The 15,176-nt window shown below is 41.8% G+C and overlaps 1 protein-coding gene across 5 annotated transcripts in view; it reads left to right on the top strand.

Moving 5' to 3' along the window:
• Window positions 1–15,176, top strand: part of LOC148657706 (glycerophosphodiester phosphodiesterase 2-like) — a 64,547-nt gene that overhangs the window by 24,977 nt on the left and 24,394 nt on the right. The window contains exon 2 of one of the 5 annotated variants that reach the window (XM_088638343.1): window positions 5,544–5,618. The exons of 3 other annotated variants lie outside the window; for them this stretch is intronic. The gene's annotated coding sequence lies outside the window, so the exon portion shown is untranslated. Of the gene's footprint in view, window positions 1–5,543; window positions 5,619–11,952; window positions 12,071–15,176 lie in introns of those variants that run through there. One more of the 5 variants, XM_088638342.1, reaches the window with a different exon arrangement.

Raw genomic sequence — 15,176 nt, 5'->3', positions numbered from 1 at the left:
CTCCCTTGCTTTGAATTTATGATGACAGTAACGCCGACATTAATGATAGGAATAGGAATTAAGGAATTCAACATTGAAAGCAGATGCAAAGTCTCATTTAAATTTACTAATATATAGTCATCCAAAATCATGCTTTTGTTTGTTAGAGATTGTTAAAGATTCAGTAATGGAATTTATATTGTATGACAGTAAAAAGCAATAACCCTGGTTTAAGCATTTCTGGTCTGTATTATATTCCTATTCATGGGTAAGATTATTCACTTGGCTTCTGTAACTGCAAATTTGAATTTGAAGAGGGAAGCATGATAAATTGAACCTTTTGGCTGTAATGTGTAGTGTAGTTGAATGGAAGATGTGCCTGAGAATAGGCAGACTGATAAACTGTGCTTTAGGATGAGGCGGCATCTGTGCAGCTCTGAGAGCATGGGCCTGATTGGTAATGCAGTGGGAGAGATCTGAGAGTCTGATGGCACATCCCACCCACTGTGTCTGGGCTTTAGGTGGGAAGAGATCCTCCAGAAAGGCCTGGCACACATTTCAGTGCCAATTCAGCTTGAGTCTTTTAAAAATAATAACTAAAACACCCACCAGTTCTGTAAATGTCATAATCCAGGTGTTAAGGTGAGTAACATCTTTGATGGCAGGTGAACTGTCCTCACAACAGGGGCTGCAGATTTGAACAGCTCAAATGTTCAGCTCAGAGCTGGACAGGGCAAAAACCTCTTGAAATATTTATCCTCTTTTGGTGCTTTCAGGCATTACTCCTGAGTAATGTGGACCTCCCTGTTCAGGAAGGGCTGAGGCTGGTACTGACCTGTGTGCTCAGGGCCAAGAAGCACTGTCTGGGCAAGATGGCATCAGCTGCCTGTTGTTTATGTACATCCTTGAAATGCGTGAAAGCTGCTCTATAGCTAATAGAATATTCGTGTCCTCTTACAGAGGACGGTGTGTTGTCTCTGGGGGGCCAACGGCTTGCCTGGGAGGCTCGTTCTGTGCCAGTTCTCCTGCTCTGCTAAAAGCCAAGTCTGCCTCCCCCACTGCTCCCCAGGTTGAATCCAGGCAGCCTGCGCTCTGCACACCTCTGCTCCAACACTCGGGTGGGGAAGGGCTGCTTCGCAGTCTCACCGCGTCCTGAAACAAGTGCTACTGTATGTTGCTTCAAGGGCTGCAAAATTTACAGCAGTTGTCATTTAAACAATTATGCAGCTACAGGGAACGCTTTGAGGTAGCTCAAATAATAGCTGAATAATCTGAATAATTATTCAGGTGCTGAATCATCTGTGTGAAATCATTATTGTGAATATTGAAAGGAACAGGGCTTTAGTTCTCTTCAACTGCCCCCTCCCCCCCAACCAACCCTTAAATGACTCTGCAAGAAGAAGAAATGTCCAAACGGTATATCCTCCATAATAGAAGACTGCCTTTGTTGCACATAAGGGAAAATATTCCTTTCGCATGGGGAAAAATAAATAGTGGGATCTGCTAATGTCAGTTATACAATGTCTGCTTTGCTACTCCAGCTCCTGAGCCTGGCTGCTCAGTCACAGGAGTGGAGGGCTGACTGTGAATGTCTGCACAGGGTGGACAATATTCCTTCTTCCTGCTTTCTGTGTTAAACACAGCCTGGACTTTTGAACCACAAGAATACTGGCTTCCTGTAAAGCTGAACTCCAGGAAAAGGTGAATTGTTCTGCGTCCCAAAGGCTAACAGCACAGAGTGGATCTTCACAGACTCAAGGAGTTTTGCTTGCATGGAAAAACAATAGTTGAAATAACTGCTGGGAAAAAAAAATCTTTAAAATGTAATGCATCAGGCATTTTGTTTATTCTTCTACTCATGGTTACACTCATACATCGATTATTTATAAAGTGCCTTTATAAATGACATGATTGCCATGACAATCGTATTGATGCACTTGTAGTGCGTTATGGGTAATTGATAAACAGCTGGGGAGCAGGACCAAATTGGACAGCAGCTTATCGTCTGTGATTGTGCAGATGTGGGAACAGCACTTCTAGCTGACAAGCTGGCTCAGATGGGGACAAGAGATCATTTGCGAGGCTCAGACTGCTAATATGAATTTGGCAATTCATCCAGACCGTATGAGTGCCAAACCCTGACTGAGTTGCACGTCTCCGATGCTGGGGGCAGGGACATGGGTTCACCATGGGTTCAATGGGTGGCACAATTCAGTCACATCCACTTCAATGTATTTAGGTCAGAAACTCCATCCTGATTGGTTTCTTGGGGATCTAGGAAACTCTGGCGCTGTGTGATGGCAACGCTGTTAGAGGTTCGCAGGTCCTGCTTGAATCTGCCTACTCCCAAGTCCTCTGTTGCTGTGTTCCCGGATGGTAGGAATGCCCAGCCAACAAATAAAATGGGAAGTTGGCCTTCCTACATTCAGGTTAGCTCCCTTTGCTCCATGGAATCTCTGTGCTTTATTAATTCTCTCTATGCTACTGTATGATGTGCCATAAAACTATATTGAGTGACTGAGTCAGTCATTTCTCAATAAACAAAACTTCTCAAGTTGTAGGGAGTAAAGGTAATTTTAATTGGAGGAAAACCTTTAAAGGCATAGAACACAGGAAAATGGAGGGTTCAAAAAAAGGTTTAATGCTCAAGCGCAGGGATCATATAGTCTGTTAATATTGTATATCACTGAGATTCTGGCATATACAGTAGCCTGTGCCGCATGTCCCTTTTCCTTTGGATATTTTTTGACAATCCTGACTGCAGACCCAAACTACTGTTTGCAGATCCTTCTCAATTTGGAGGACTAGCACACACTGTAGAAGTAGCAAAGAATTTATAAAAATGAAAAGAAAAAAAATCCATCAGGACTTATATTGAAATTTGATGACCTTTGGAGAATTGACTGATCTGATGGGCCAGATAGGTTACAGATGATTCCAGCTTTCTTATGTTTTAATGTGGACAAGTGTAGAGTGTTATGCTGGTGGTAAAAACCAAATCTATAAACATATATAGAAAGATGGGGGGGGGACCTCTCCTTATTAGGTATTGTAGTGCATTTTAACACATTGATTGCGTCACAAAAAAACAAACTGAACATTAAGATACTGTATATTAGTCCAGAGATGACTGCCAGGTTTAGATACTTTATTAATCCCGAAAGGGAAATTGCAGTGCAACAGCAGCGAGGCACAATCAACACAGCACAGTACAACATAATACAACAGTACAATAAATAGTCAGTACAAAATGGAATATAAAGAATTGCACACGATACAAAACATACAAAATAAACCAGAATGTACAGTGCACAACGAAAATGTATTGCCCTGTGTAGATGTATAAATAAATTGCCCAATCCACTTACACATATTGCACACCAGTTTTAGACAAATTAAAAGTTGGTGTGAAAGAACTATCATTTTAGTACAGAACAGAAAAGACTAAGGAGACCTGCAAAGCCTCAACAGCAACCCTACAGACCTCTTCAGAATCAATAGTGAAACATGAACAAGGGGACACGAGGAGCCTTATTTAAAATGGAAAACAGGAGGCCCTTTACAGAAAGAGAAGCTGCAACAAGCCCAGCAAGGTGTTGGAGCTGATGCCTAATGGATCCTCTCAGCTACTAGAAGCCAAATAACTTAAACATCTCTCATTTAGAATTTCTTTATTATTTCTTCTTGTGAAGATGAAATAATTTTAAAAAATCAGCTGTTTGGGTCCCTTGTATTTTGATATAATGTTTATGTATTTTATTTTGTGCAGAACTACTATACAAAAGGAACAATCCGATGAGTCATTTTTTTGCAATTGAATTAAAATAAATACGCTAATTTCAAGACGTCATTTCCTTTTTTACTAAAAGAAAAAAGATGTAGCATTGCTCCAGACTGTAGTGTCCTTTTGATTATAAGATGTTTCAGTGCCATAACCAGGATGTAATGTTGAAAACCTTTTATTAACCTCTGTGATGAATAATAAGTGGGCACCAGGGGCGCTTAGACTGCTGTGAGCCGGAGGGATGTAGGAAAAGAAAATATTGGATTTATATGCTTTCTGACACTGAACGGTGGGAGATTGAAATGATAATGTGAAGACCACCTCCAGGAGCTGGGTTGAACTATTCGGATACTACATGGGCTAGCGTAGCTAACATTTCATGGGAACCTTTTTTTTTGTTAATTCTTTAATATGTTGAACACATTTTATTATAAGTGTTTGAAAATGAGCATTTCTTAGTCATGGAAGGATGACTTGTTTTAACTATTTTGTGTTCCCATTGAACTCCCTAGTTGGCTTCCTACGTGAGAAAAAATACATCTTCTTTAAAATCTAGTATTTTCTAAGCCTTAAAATGTGATATTTCCACTTTTAAACCTATTTGTCTTCACTGTTTTAGTGCTAGTTTGCTGCTGCTTGTTAGGATATTTCTCGTCAGTGCTAACGAAGGTGGTCAAACTGACAAATCTGGTTCAGATGATCCCCCCCCCCACCCACTCCCAAGTCGGCATGGAAGTTGAGCACTTTCTTTCCAGCTCTTTGGCTTGAGGTGTGTAGCACAAGGATTGCTGTGTTTCAGCTCTGTGGTGGTGGTCTAAACCACACATTTGAAACGCTGCACACTCTTAAGTGTCCTGCATTTAACCCGTTTTAAGTTTTTGTTGTCCGATGGGGTCTTTTTGAAAGCCACGGTGGTTTGGAGCACAGCAGCGACCCTAAGGCTCCACCTCAACTGTAGAATTGCTGCTTGATGTTACGGAAGCCATGTCTGAAGACTTGTGAAGGAACATCGGGGAGTCGGATTGTTTCATGCACAAGGCTCCTGCGAAGGCGTGGGGTTCCCTCTCCATCACTTTCAGCAGCCCCCGATGTAGTGGGCCATAAAACTCTCTCCCCCGAGCTCACAGGCTCAGCCTTCTCTCTTCTTCTCACTTTTGATGCCTTTTATGTTCTGACTGATTTCCACTGGCAGTGTAATGCACAGCAGTGGAAAGAAGCCTGGTTAATTGTTAAGTGGGGTCATTGTCCAGAGATCCTGGAATCCCCGGTGCAGATCCTGAGTCCGAGCGGAAACTCCAGAAGAAAGTGGTGAATCAGGAGGGAGGTTAGCAGGTCATGACAAGGCACTGCTAGCTGTTGTAATGGGTGTGGATCCGGTCTGGAGGTCCACCATGATGGGTGGCATCTCCTCAAGTCCCAGGAAAGGTTCTTTAGGAAGAACCTGTGGTGCCCACAAAAAATGCCACAGTCCTGACACCGATTTCAGTTTTTGCCCTTGTGGAGTGGTGATATGCAGTGTAAAGTGATAGTAGATAAGAATCAATTCATTTAATCATTTTAGAGTTAACTTTGAGGTCTCTCCAAAAAAAATGATGTTAAAATGAATGCGCTAGGACTGTAACCCATCATGTTCATGTGGTCCAATGTTGTGCAGACGAGCAAAGTTTCTGTGAGTATATTATCTAGGCAAGAACAGTTTCATGTGATTAAGAGGAATAAATCAATTTGGAAAAATATTGGAATCAAATATCTATTGAAATCTGTTCCGTTATCCTTCCAGTCATGCATCCAAGCTGTTGGCCAGCTGCCGGGCTCATGCTGCTCTCTATCCCCCTGAGAGGACATTAAGTAAAAGGTACATGGAAACCTGATCATGCCTCAGTAATAATTGAAAGTTTTTCCATTGGCTCTGCCTTTACTTGATACATAGAGCTCCAGTGATAAAGCTACTGTACTTTTCTCATGCTTGAATCGGTAGTATGCTATACAGAGTGTCAGTATGCACTGTAGTTGGTTTAAAAATTGGTGTAATTACCATTCATTCACAGATAAAACCTTTTTAATAATTAACTGCCACGCAAAGAGTGAGATTTTATTCTAATGGTTTGAAATCAATTGTTAGGTCTGTTGAGAAACAGCATTGTTAAAACACTAGTATTCTTTCTTCTGCAGTTTATTTTGGGAACTTTGAAAAATAAAGTAATTGGGTTTTGTTAGCGTTTCCCTTTATCTTCCTTTAGTCAACATGTTTAATTATAGGTCTTGCAATTTTGCAGGTTTTGTGTCTCTCTCAATATATGTAGGGTCAGGAGTTGCAAGAAAAGACATTTATAAATGTAATACTTTTTAACAGTTTATGATAAGTTGATGCCCAGGTCATTATAATTTCATGAGGCAGAGACGAGAAAGGATGAGAATTTCTTAATATAGTTTAAGAAAAGTTTTGAAGCAAGCCAAAAATAACATTCCTATACTGCAGATTATTATTGCATCAGGCAGAATGGTGTAAAGGAAAGGGGAAAGTCAGCCGCAGGAATAGGATGTTTTAAATTGGGTTTAACTCCCTGTAGGGTTGGCCGTCAAACTGAGTGAAGACGGCGACTCCGTGTGAAATTCATCCTGAAAACCTACGTGATTGTGGTGCAAAGAAGCAGATTTTCTTGCATGTCCTCCTTAAGGATTGATACACTGTTCTGATCAGTGTCACAATCAAGTTTTTTTCCCTTTTCAATAAAAAGAGGAATAAATAGTCCTTGGACAGCTTTGGAGTGTTATTCCCTTTCATCAGTGCATCAAATCTACATCATTTCAGTACAGTAATTGACAAGATTGAATAGATACTGTACTGCTCTGTGCTTTACTTGGGACATGTAGTATCGGAGAGGAATTATTTCCTGAAATAACCCGCAGGACTGTGAGACACAGACAGAAGCCTTGTCTTCTACCGAAGAAAAAAGGTTTTCTTTAGGGCATCTGAAAAGGCAGAGAAAAGTATACCGCAGCTCAGTGCATGCCGAGTAGAGGGGTGCTGAGGTGGGACACAAGAGTCGCTCCTCTGAAGTCCTTCCCGACCCTGGGCTTGGGGGAGGCCCCCCTGCAGGTTTTCATCTTGATGCTGATTTAAGTCTAATTGATGTAATTGTAACTGGTCTGATTCCTTGTTTACTTGTTACTGCTCTCGCTGCCGAGTTTCAAAAAGACCCCGATTTTCAAAGTTACGGTTTCCCTACAGCTTCATCATCTAAACTGTGAACTGTTTATCCACAACTTCCTTGCACTTACTGTATGTCTGACTACACAACTATTAATCTCTTGATCAACTGATATAATCATGGCTGAGAAGGACAATGTATCAAACTCTGTTGTACTCTTTACAACATTTTGGACAACACAACTGAATGGGGGGAGCCTTCCGACTCATTGAATGAGTGTTACAGATTTGGACCCAAGGGCAAGTCCCATTCAACATTTTAAGAGCTGAAAGAAAGGTAAAAATAAAGAAAGGTAAAAAGATTCAAGATGGCGGCGTTGCATGGACGCAGCGGCTTCATTAGCTCTCAAACAATGGTGCTTTTTGTGAGTTATTCTTACGTTTTTTGTCATGTTATTTACTCAAAACACTGAAGCTTACTTCTCCTACGACCGGAAAACATTACTGGACATCAGAAACAACTGCAGGGATTTCTCCTTTAGTTCACTCGACCTGGATTACATCAGCTCGTCCATCCTCTACACCGCAGACCCGGAAGCCGCGGAGCCACCTGACTGTGACCGCCGGGAGAGGAGACGATGGAGTCCGGTATGTTGTTGTGAAGCCATGTTTCCGTAAACACAAGAATGGAGCAGTCTTTTATTTCCTGGCGAGTAGTGAGCCTGAGTTTTATTTCGTCCAGTTTGTCCTGAGGAGATAAAACAACTCGCAGACTGGTGCCGAACCAACAACCTATGTCTCAACATCGGCAAAACCAAAGAGCTGATTGTTGACTTCAGAAGACAAGGAAAAGTTCAATCCCCCATCTATATAGAAGGGTCTGCGGTGGAGATGGTCAATAACTTCAAATTCCTAGGTGTTCACATCTCTAAGGACCTTACATGGACACTGAACACCTCCAGTCTCATCAAGAAGGCACAACAGCGGCTGTACTTCCTGAGAAGGCTGAAGAAAATACACCTACATCCACAGATCCTCACCAACTTCTACAGATGTACGGTGGAGAGCATACTGACCAGCTGCATCACAGTCTGGTACGGCAACTCCACCACATCCGACCGTAAGGCACTACAGCGGGTGGTCAAAACTGCCCAACACATCATCGGCAGTGCCTTACCATCCATCCAGGAAATATACAACACCGGGAGTCTGAAAAAAGCCACCAAAATTGTCTGACCCCACTCACCCCAGTCATAACTTGTTTGTTCCCCTACCATCTGGCAGAAGGTTCCGGTCACTCCAGTCGCACACAACTAGACTCCAAAATAGCTTCTTCCCCAGAGCTGTCAAGTTGGTGACGCCCCCACTCCCTTCCAACTTATTATCTCTCCTAACGTCCTCCTGTACCCACAACGACTGTACTCCTACACCACCACACACACATGTAAGCCGAAATTGTACTGTCCCCTCGATAGCCCAGTAAAACTGTAACAGGCATAATAATATTTAATATTTATTAATTAACCATACTATTTTTGCACTGTTTTTGTCCTGTTATATTTTCTCTGTTTGTGGAATTTTGCACAGTTTTGATTACTTGATTACATGTTATTTATGTTATGTTATTACATGTTACTGTTATTGCTATTGTGTAACTGTCTATTGTCTTATCTTCTGTCCTGTTTATATACTGGACCTGAGTGACTAATGAGAAACACTTTTCATTATACTATGCACCTGTGTAAGTTTAATGACAAAGTTTAATTGAATTGAAAACTTCTTAAATCTGCCACAGATAGGAAATTGAAACTCGTTAGCCTGTGGTTAGGAACTAGGTTGGTGCAGAAACCAGAACACAGGGGGACTCAAGGAACCACATTAGTGACCACTGTTCCCATCAGGAGGGGGACCTAGGCTGCAGTTGTAGCTTCTGTCCTTCTGTCTTTATTGAAGTCGATATCTGAGCAGTCTTCTAAGCAACGGAGAGCAATAATTGATAGTGGCCCTTAATTGATAGCCTTCTTCATGTGGCTTCACAGCCAAAACATTGTGTTTTCTCTCTTCTCTTTTCAGATTACGCATGCTGACACAGCTCCCCACCTGAACATTGTTTTCTCTCTTCTTATATCTGGATTAATTCTCAGATTATTCCATCTGCCTTGCCAGGGCATGGACCTAATAATTCTTAGAAAAGTATTTTTCCAGCCTTCTGCTGAGCAACATTCTTTGCGGCTATGTGTTAAATATGTAATGTGAAGATTAATTAAGACCAGCTATTATTTATTAATATTCCCTGATGAGATTTCTACAATCAGAAAAAAATTAATTGTTCAGTACAGTACTTAGTCTTTCTATTGTCTTCCGGGCACCATCTGAAAGAGCAGAATGGGTGTTAATTATTATTGTCCGGGTCCCAGTCTGCCATGAGTGACAATAATTCACTTGAGTTGGAACCTCTTGCCTCTTCAGCAAAGGACAGGAGCTTAGTGCCTGGGGCTGTGAGTCTGGAACAAGCTACCCAGCCAAGTGATCGAATCCGATACCCCGGTTTCTTTCAGCAATTGATGGAGATCCTTGGATTAAATACTAACTACCAAAAGAGCTGGAAGGACTGGATGTCCTCCTCTTATTTATAGCCTTTCTTAAGTTCTTGTGACTGCTAGGCAAGGAACATGATTAAAATAATTGGGTTGTCAAGATGTTCTGTCCTCTATCTATAAATCATTTGTTTAGTGTTTAGTATTTTGTAGCACATCAGGTTTAAAATAATGAATCATTTGAGAATCTCAACTTCAATGGTCCTATGTAAATGTGCCAATACTGAGTGAGAGGGGTGAATAACTGCAGTGTGTGTACAGAACAAGGATGTCAAACTCAGGATGGGGCACTGTATATGTACTGTATATGCAACTGTTGTAGAAATACTTCTGCTTCCATGTTGTGTTCATATTACTTAGTCTAATCCAAACTGAATTCCCAGTGAAGAGAGTGTAGACATGTGGCTTGTTTTTGAAGCTTTGAGAGATTAATCTGAGAGAATAAATTCCCTTAAAATTAACTGAAATATGCTTCCAAGCTTCAGTAGAATTTAATCTCCCACAAGCCCTGCTTTGATCTGCTTGAAGTCAATGCATTTTATTGCCTGAGGGAGCTGTTTATTGAGTCTGATTACACGCCGTTTGGAGACCATTAGGAAGTTTAATATTAAAGTGGACAGATCTGTAGCTTTCCAGAAAATTACGTCAGTACATTTGAGCCAGGAAGCCAGAAACAAGATGTTTCTGCTTCTTAATATTTTGTAAAAATTAAATTCCCAAAAGGTAAAGAGCTGCTAATTGAGTCTTCTGTGGTATCAGCACCTCATATTTCTCTTGAGAGGTATATTGAAGAAAAGAAAACTGTTAAAAACAAGACTTTTATTTAAATGTCAAGATTTCCCAGAGGCTTCAATCTTCATCTGGGTAGAGAGAGGGCCAGTGTAGGGAATTACTACAAATCTGCCCTTGTGAAGCGTTGGAGAAATCCATTTGTAAAACTGCTGAGGTTTTGTCTGTATAAATGTTTGTCACTGTACCCAGAGACCTACAGTATGGGTGGAGATGTTCACTCCTACAGTGAATATGATTTAACAAGTGTTTTTCCAATTTAGGATCACAGCAAATAGCATCTAGATTGGATGAATTTGGCACCTTTTCTCTTTATCCTCCCTAGGAAACACTGGTGAAGATTATGACCAGCCCCCTGCGTTAATGTACTGTATGTTTATCAGACTGTTTAGTGAATGAGCAAACTGAGCATGTAAGTGCAGGAGCTGTGAGGGTGAGGGATCAACTCAGTTCACCGAGGGGCTATTTTGGCCTTCTGTGTATATAGGCTCATGATTTTCAAAATGCCCAGTGCCAGTTTCCCTTGAGACCTGAGGGCAGTGCTGGAGCACTTTCTGCCCCTGTAGCTGACGTGTCACTCCCCTCACAAGTATCCAACCTCTTCATGTTTCACACATTGTCCTTTGTCCATCATGCAGATGTTTCAGAAAGAGCAGTTATATCTCTGAGGAGTGAAGAGAGGGGGGGACAGACCATGCACAAACTCCACAAGGTGCTTTCTTGCAAGTCGGCTGCCCCTAGCAAGGGTTGAGAGGAGCTTGAACTGGGTAGAACAGTAGGTGTATTTTCCCTTGAAGTTGTGTAGGTGAGTGTGGATTTGTGCTGGTAGCTTATCCATTGTTTCTGCCTTTTGACAGATTCAGTGCTCTTTATTGCCCACCTTTCTTGCTTCAATCCAGGTGCAAAGGGCTGTTTGTACTGCCAGACAGCCGCATGATCCTGGTGGCGTTGTCTGTCTAATCGCTCTGCCCTGAGCCCTGGCCTGCCTCCAGAAATCCACGTCCCTCCAGCATAGGCCACTTGTGTCTCTTGTAGGGCAGGGGAATATGTAATCCTTTATTTTTTTTAATTGAATTATTAATATGGTTTTGCCTTTAAAAAGGGTTTCACAATCTTCCTAGAGTCTGACAAGGCACAATATGGGGAATGCTTCATTCCAGTTTTACTTCAGTGATGCTTTAGAGAAGCTCTAAAGTTTATGGTCTTCAAACCACAAAATGTACCTAGAATTTATCTGGCATTTTAAATTATTGTAATTTAGGATATACCTTATAGTAGGCTCGTAACAAAGGAGGAGAGTTTAAGCAGCGTGGCTGTCTGCAAATGCTGGAGTAACAGCAGTTCACTCCCTTCAGAGTCTGCAGCTCCACAGCGAAGATGTGCAGAAGTAGGCACACAAAGCAACAGGGAGACTCTCACGAGTCTGTTTTAGCCTCGTTTATTCTAGGAAGTGTGGTGCAACGTGCTGCAAGAGTGAGCTGAACGAAGAATGCTGCCCCTCTGTGAGGGTGTGCAGAGAACTGGGCTGGGGGTAAGCACACGACGTGATGGTGGCAAAAACACTTCACCATTAGAAACTGACCTTCAAACTGCTTGTTGTCAAATCTTTTTTTTTTAAATTGAGAATAACAGGTGTAAAATTTCAGTGGGTTTTAAAAATGCATAAAGTAAACAATTAAATACACCTGAATCAACACTTCTTCTAACCTTTCATCTTGTTCTGCAGTGAAACAGTGTCTTCTGTCTGGTGCAACAGTTACCTGTTCCCAGGTAAGCATTAGGTACACAGACCTTACCATTCAGGTCTCAAGTGACTCGGCAATAGCCCAACTTCAGCAAACATTTGGTGTTTGTGACTAACTGCAGCAGCTGCTAAAAAAAACATTGGCAACAGAAGTGATAGAACTAACAATAAGAATTACATTATTAAAACGGCCACATTACAGACATACAGATAGGGTTGAAAGCTTCAAGAGTTTGTTTCTTGAAACAAGTACAGACTGATAGAGATTCACATGAAACATTCTCTTTTCTCCAGCTTTTGTAACCTGGACCTCCCTGTCTGGTTTTGGAAACAGTGTTTAGTGGCTAGGGGATGTTTACAGTACTACTTAGGAGAATTACCCCCTGATCCCTTTTCATCCCTCTATTTATAGTGCTCCTGTGCTGAACAGCACTTGGAGTTTAAATCACGGCACCTAGCCTGCTGTCTCACTGTCAGCAGTCAGCATTGGAATTTTGCAGCTTTTGAAAAGGAATTAATTTCCACCTCCGTGAAAAAAAGTAATTTTCACAGCCCAGCTACAGCCATTAGAGGAATGTGAGTGGCTATTGAGTAGCGTTTAGAAACATCTCTACAGTTTGAGTAATTGAGTTCAATGACCTGGAGGATTAAAGATGCGTTTTTAATTTTACTGTCTTTTTTTATACCAAATGGAGATATGCTATCCTTCTTCCTGAAAAATAGGCTTGTCCCAAACAGTATTTTAAAAAGATTTTCAGCTTGGTGGTGTTCGTCTTATTTCCAGAAAGCAATGCTGTTTCACCTCTGCAGCTCGGGTGTTTTCCAGCATGTTTCGGTTTCCTGCCGCAATGTTTGTTGTTCTCTGCAAGTTATTCATTAACCGTGTGCTGGATTAAGCCAGCCTCTCAGACAGATGGACAGTTGTTGCCCAGTGGTCCGTCTCTGGGCAGTCTGCGTGGTGTCATAACTGAACCATCTGAACCTGGCAGGCCTCGTGTTGTACCAGGACTGCTCCAGGGAGAGATGATCCAATAAGCACTGCCTTACGGGACAGAGGAAAGAACTGATCAAAGACAGGAGCTCTTCAATTGCAGCCCTCTCTGCTGGCAGCACCAGACAAGGCAACAAAAAGGCTGGAAGTCTGAAGCTCTTTCCATCCACAGAGTGCCTTCCGTGAGCTTGTCATGAATAACAATCATGAAGAAAGGGCATAATAAAGTCCCCTTACTTGTATAACTCCACACATTCCAGTGTGGCAGTTTCAATGATTTGATTCTTATTGAATATTCATCCAGGTGACAGGTGATAAACCTGTTGTGCTGAAGTTCCCAGTAACAATATTCATATTGCATCAATTATACATCCTAATCTAGAAAGATGCCTACTTGAAATAACCCATGGAAGTGCATTCTTTTTTACCTTACCACAAGGATACTTGGAAATCGCCCGCAGAGACTAGCGATTAGGACTCTGCACCCCAGACTGAAGGGCTGTGGCTTCAGATCAGTCACATGGTTGTTTTCTTCAGCCGGGTGCTTTACCTACTGTACCTGTCTAAATGAGTGCCAGCAGTTTGGGAGTTAACCCTGTGTAGGCCCAGTGTCAAATCCCAGGAGGGGACACAATCTTATGCCACGCTTCTAAACAAAAATTGGGATAAACTCTAGCTGGGTGAGTCACAAGGCTCAATTACAGAATTTACGTTTTTCATATTTACAGTAAGGAAGACTGACAATCTTTCAGCACGACTCGTAGAAGGAGGAAAGCTGTAATAGCTTAGCTCTGTGCAGGATGTGCTATAGATTTCTGATAAAACTGTAATCAAGTGGAGATGGCAGTCAGTTTGGAGTATACTGTAGATAAACTGTAAACTTGGCCACACTTGACTTGCTAGTGTTGGCAGGGCACCATCTGTATGAAGTGAAAAGAGTCTGATACAATCTCACTCATATGAAAGCAGTCAGAGGGTGAGGCCGAGGCAGCTGTGGATCTTGAGAGAATTAGCTGCTGTCTGTGGTACAGTCTGGGCCACTAGTGCCCCAGTCTGCCTGTGGGCAACTGCATTCCCACATTTACACTGGCTGTGAGGCAGAAGAACGCTCCCGGCCTATTTGTATGTATTTGTATCACTTGATTGAATCAGGTGCAGACTTAGTCAAAATTGCCACTAGTCATTGAGGAGTGCGCTTGACATTGTCTCCAGGCCATGTGTTCATTATGGAGCCAATTCCTCAGTCTCCTCAACAGACCAGGCCCTCCTGTTACAGCAGATTAATTCGTTTCTGCAGCTGTGAATGGATGCAGCTGCTGCGGTCAGCTCCAGGCCCTTTGCTCCATGATCCATCAGCTTTCTAAGTCCTGATCACCCACTAGGTCATCTGGTCGTGAAGTGGAAGGTAACTGTTTTATCGACATCTCATTGCTCCGTGCACTTACCATAAACTGACCTCCTCTGTTGCTGGGAACACCAGCAGATTCAAAGCCAGGCGTCTACAGTTGTTCCTGCAGGCTTACCTCTTACCTGGCAGATATTAAAATAAAAGCTTTGTGGATAAATTGTATAGTGTGCTGTCCGTTTTCTGCCTACTTCTGCACATTCTGCTTTAACCTGCTTCAGTCTGGGTTATAGTTACACAGACTAATGGTTTTGCTATTAGTTACTCATCTGGATAATCTATTTGCACCTTTTTTGGAAACTCTTTGGCAACTAATTTGCACAGTCCTGGTCTAGAGTGGTCCATAAATGTAACTTATCACTAAATAATATAACATCTCAGTGGATTTGTTTTTACCATGATGTTATTGTGGCTCCCTGATTTGGTGGTTTTTTTTTAGTTCATAGGAGATAGAATACCAATCATTAAGCTGTTTTGGGATCTTGTTTTTTTTTTAACATGACTGGCCAGTGAAGTCTAACTCCCTAGTGTTTCTCACATCCTGGAAATATAACAAAAGTGCTTTAGTTCATGATACCATTGCCTAATGTTTGCAATGTATGGAAGATCAAGAAATAAGTCCCATGAGCTAATTAAATAAACGCCTTTACTAAAAAGCAATTACCTTCTGGAAGATGAATTGGACATCAATGACTGCAGACAGACCCTAATTTCTGTGAAGTTCAGTGATAATCCT

This window comes from Lepisosteus platostomus, chromosome 7 (genome assembly GCF_059453375.1).
Source record: "Lepisosteus platostomus isolate fLepPlt1 chromosome 7, fLepPlt1.hap1, whole genome shotgun sequence".
NCBI lineage: Eukaryota > Metazoa > Chordata > Actinopteri > Semionotiformes > Lepisosteidae > Lepisosteus > Lepisosteus platostomus.
The sequence above is the reverse complement of the archived record's forward strand: the minus strand, read 5'-3'. Positions and strand labels throughout refer to the sequence as shown.